Here is a 4,946-nt window from a genome sequence, read left to right as displayed (position 1 = left end):
ATGATAGGGGCTCTTCCTGGACTGTCTGGGTACGATACATGTGATGTTGTGCTGTGCACCTCCCAATGTGTGCATGCCTGGCCACAGAAGCCTAGGCTGCACAACCACATCTGAAGCTGCCCAAACGCGAGGCCATAGAGCCTCCAGTGAGGTTTGATTGAGGCAGCCTGATGTCCGCAGAGTCCCCTCCCCAGATTCCCAGAGCCCAAGAGAGAACAGCAGGATGTAGTGTGTGGCCTAGCAACTGGCACCAAGACCTGGTGCAGAGAAGCCTCATGCTCTTCTCATTCTGCATGGTCCTGGCCATGATGCTCAACCTGCTTCAGATCCCGCAGAATGTCATAGTCTTCCCCAACAGGGTGATTGCCAGCATCCCCTCTGCCTGGCGGATGTCCCCGTGCTGTGGCATGGCAGTCACTGTTGTCGGCCTTACTGTACCCCGTAGCGACAGTCACCTGGGAGAACCACCTAAGATAGAGTGAGCCAGCATCATGCTCTGGATTGTGGTGTTCGTTGGCGTCAATCTCGCCAGTGCCGAATTGGATTTTGCCAATAATATGCAGCTGTTCTTGACTTTAACAGCCCTGTCTTTGGGCCTGTATGGATGGTTGATTGCTCCCAAAGTGGCCTTGGATTTGGGAACACCATCGCCTTCCTAGCTACACTGATCACTCAGCTTCTTTTTTTTTTTTTTTTCCACAGTGTGCTGGACCTTTAGTTCTCTTTCCATGTTTTCATTTCCAAACTGTGAACATCAAATATTCCTTTCAGAATTTTGGTTTTTCTTATACAAATGGTTCTTAATAGTGATTCTTATTTTGCTTTGTATAAGTCTTAATATGTTTCTGATTTCATTCAATTTTAAAGAGCTTAGTATTTTGTGTCTATACTTTTATCAAGTTAATTCTTTTTTTAATTAATTTATTTTTTATGAAAATTTCTACCTCCTTCCCTCCTTCCACTCCCCCTTCCCTCCCTCTACAGTCCAAGGAGCAGTCAGGGTTCCCTACCCTATGGGAAGTCCAAGGTCCTCCCTGCTTACCCCAGGTTCAGGAAGGTGAGCATCCAAACAGACTAGGTTCCCACAAAGCCCATCCATGCAGTAGAATCAAAACCTAGTGCCATTGTCCTTGGCTTTTCTGTCAGCCTCCACCGTCAGCCACATTCAGTTCCAGTCCCATTAGATCAGCCCCACTGTCTCAGTGGGTGGATGCACCCCTCGCTGTCCTGACTTCCTTGCTCATGTTCTCCCTCCTTCTGCTCTTCATATGGACCTTGGGAGCTCAGTCCAGTGCTCCAATGTGGATCTCTGTCTCTATCTCCATCCATCGCCAGATGAAGGTTCTATGGTGATATGCAAGATATTTATCAGTGTGGATATAGGATAAGGCCAGTTCAGACACGCTCTCTTCTGCTGCTCAAGGAACAAGCTGGGGACATCTCCTTGGATACCTGGGAACTCCTCCAGAGTCAAGTCTCTTGCCAACCTTAAAATGACTCCCTTAATTAAAATATCTACTTCCCTGTTCCCTCATCCACCCCTCCTCCATCCCAACCATCCCATTCCCTCAAGCTCTCCCCATCTTCCCTTTTCCCTTCTTTCTCCCCATCTCCCCTTATCCCCACCCCACCCCCGTGCTCCCAACCCCTGTCCGGCAATCTTGTCCACTTCCAATATCCAGGAGGATAACTATATGTTAATCTTTGGGTTTACTTTCTTATTCAACTTCTCTAGAATCATAAATTATAGGCTCAATGTCCTTTATTTATGGCTAGAATCCACTTATGAGTGAGTACATACCATATTCATCTTTTGGAGTCTGGGTTACCTCACTCAGGATAGTGTTTTCTATTTCCATCCATTTGCATGCAAAATTCAAGATGTCATTGTTTTTTTACCACTGAGTAGAAATCTGAAGTGTATATGTGCCACACCTTCTTTATCCATTCTTCTATTGAGGGGCACCTAGGTTGTTTCCAGATTCTGGCTATTACAAATAGTGCTGCTATGAACATAGTTGAACAAATGCTTTTGTAGTATTATTGAGCATCTCTTGGGTATATTCCCAAGAGTGAAATTGCTGGGTCCTGAGGTAGGTTGACTCCCAGTTTCCTGAGAAACCTCCACACTGATTTGCAAAGTGGTTGCACAAGTTTGCATTCCCACCAACAATGGATGAGGATCACTCAGTTTCTTGTGTGTAATGGTGTCTACCAGTACACATCACCAAATTTCTTCTATATTTGTTCTTGACTCCCGTGTATGTCTTTCTCAGGAGGCATCACAGTGGGGAACATAGGATGACAGTTAGCTATGGGTGTTCTGAAAAAGTCTCACAGTGACTGCGCTTCAGAGCATGGTTCAGAGCAAAAGAAGGGTGCAGAGACACTGGTCCTGGCTGTGATGAAAATGATCTTTTTCCTCGTTTAGACTGGGCTGTGTACATTTGAGCTTGGGTTCACTCACGTGGTGAGGCTCATTGGGGTTTTGCTTATTTTGTTTTGAGGAAAATGTCTGGAATAAACTGGTTTTCTAAAATTACTTTGGTGAAGAGAAAATGGGTTGTTCTGGACTTTGGAACAATCCTTGAAATTTCCTGAAAATGAAAACAAATGGCTGGTCCTTTAAATGCGCTCTTCAGCTGAGACATTTTCTCAGGAAACTGCGAGAAACTGGAGGAAGAACGAGGGACTTGGTGATGGACTTGACCATATGGAGAGAGCTATTTTCCTCTAAAACTGGAAATAAATCTGTTAGAAATAGTGTAGACAAAAAGTGTGATGCCAAAAAATGTGTATGCCGTAAGTTTATTGTAGGAACACTGAACCAAAGTGATTGAATTTGTAAAAATGGTAACTAGTACCAAGCAAATGCACTGTCCCAGATAGAACTCCCAGTGAGGTTCACATCCATGCTAAGTGTGCAACACTGTGCTCTTTTGCCTTTTTTTTTTTTGAATTTTTCTCAAGGATACAAAACTCCCAAAATGTTAGTCATAAAAGATACAGAAGAAGAAAAATTACTAAATATCATAAGGTGCTTGCTGAATCATGAAATTACAGAAGTATGTTTGGCAATAGGGCATAGAGTTCTATAATTAAGGACACGGGTAGAGATATAAATTCACACACGGCAATGATGCCAGGAAGTAGTGAATTTTATTTGTGCTATCGCATGGAGACTGACAATCCACTTTATGCCCGAGGAGAGACAACACAGGTTCAAGTCTCCCTGCTTTATAAGCAACACTACTCACACATAACAATTTTGGAAAGTGTTCAGGCAACAGAGACAAAGATCGAAGATAAATTTGGGGAATCCTTGCGGCCATTCGATGAGGATAACTCTTAAAGAGAAAAGCAACACACACCCTGGCTTACAGAGACAAAATGAGATGGAACTGGTGGCTGCGTGCGCATCGCCTAAGTCAGCACATGTAATCAGAACACACCATGAGCGGCAGTGTGAGAGGTAACGGTGCAGTGAGATTGAGACATTGAAAGTAAATTTAGAAATAGAAACGGCAATATGGACTGCACTCCTAAAAACTTAGAGATTCTACTACCTAAGGCAATAAGTCGCAAACTCATTCATGGGAACCACTAAGAAAACAGCACAGAGAAGGAAAATACAGCAAGAATCTTGCAGATTGATCCAAGGAGCAAGGCTTTCAACAGAGAAAATCAGACATTCCTGAAGGAAAAACAAGAGAGCCAATAGTCAGAAAAATTGAGATGAAACAATAAGACAATTCACATTATATGTAGATTAAAAATAATAGGCACAGATAACTCATGTGGAAAATGAAGATCCAGACTTTTACTTGAAAAAATAGGAAGAAAAAAAAAACTTCCCAAAATAGATATAACCATGAAGGAATTAATAAGACAAGGATAAAAATAAAAAGGGAAACCAAAATTAGTAACAGACAAGAAATGAACATTTCTGGGTAGCTAAAAAGCAAATTTCCATCAGAGACAGCAGGTGCCACCAACTTGAACAGCTGAGAAACAACTAGAACTTAACACAAATACGAGGAACGGAACACGACATTTTTGAGACGTTGCAACTAAAGACATTAGAGATCAGACTAAAGGTTTAAAAATAAAATGACAGTACAAACACATACAGCTAAAGGAGAAGCAAAAACAAACAGACAAAAAACAACGAAACCCGGACAACTATAGATACCTAGTGAAAATTACTCAAAAAAAAAAAAAAAGCTGATAAAGAGAAGACAGAAAAATAATACAAGTGGGAGAACCTAGTGTTCAGTTCAGAAGAGCAGAGGATCTGATCTCACAGTACCAGAGACAAGAGTACCTACCTCAGTGAAGCACTCTGGGGCAGAGCAGAGGATTTCTGACAGGAAATGCCATTCCCATGAGTGTGGGGTTTAAGCAAAGACACACAGGGAGGTCCAGCCACGAAATCCATCCTCCTGATAGAATCCAACTTGGATCGATTCAGCACAGTTCCCAGGGGAGCTTGTCCAGCTTCGAAAGCTTCCCTCTCTGGGACAATCTTTCTCTGCAGGGCCAGCCAGCTCTGGTCTATCCAGCCCCCACTGACGAGTTTCCCATTCCCGCCGAAAGCGAGCTAAAGAGCTACTTCGCCCCAGACACACCACTCTGAGATTCAGACCAGAGGAAACCGTATCAAAGTACGGTTCTCTGGCATTCGGAGCCCCCACATTCACTCCACCATGTGTCCTCGGTCCAATAAAGTCCGTCTAGACCTAGGTTCCAGGCAGCAGTCGGCCAAATCGGCAAGGAGAGCTCCGGGTGGCTCCCGCTCTCACCTTAATGACTCAGTGCTCGAGCTCCTTGAGACTGCTGAGAAGTGCACTATTAAAGCAAAAGCAAATCTCCTGGCTCAATGAGTCTAAGGCCTTGCTTTACGCGCGCGCCCTCTTTGGCTATCTCCGGAATCGTTACATTTTAGC

At 43.7% G+C, this 4,946-nt stretch overlaps 1 pseudogene; it reads left to right on the top strand.

Moving 5' to 3' along the window:
- LOC130884363 (insulin-induced gene 1 protein-like) lies at positions 1-2,431 on the top strand (annotated as a pseudogene).
- Positions 2,432-4,946: the final 2,515 nt, after the last annotated feature.

This window comes from Chionomys nivalis, chromosome 11 (assembly GCF_950005125.1).
Source record: "Chionomys nivalis chromosome 11, mChiNiv1.1, whole genome shotgun sequence".
NCBI lineage: Eukaryota > Metazoa > Chordata > Mammalia > Rodentia > Cricetidae > Chionomys > Chionomys nivalis.
The sequence above is the reverse complement of the archived record's forward strand: the minus strand, read 5'-3'. Positions and strand labels throughout refer to the sequence as shown.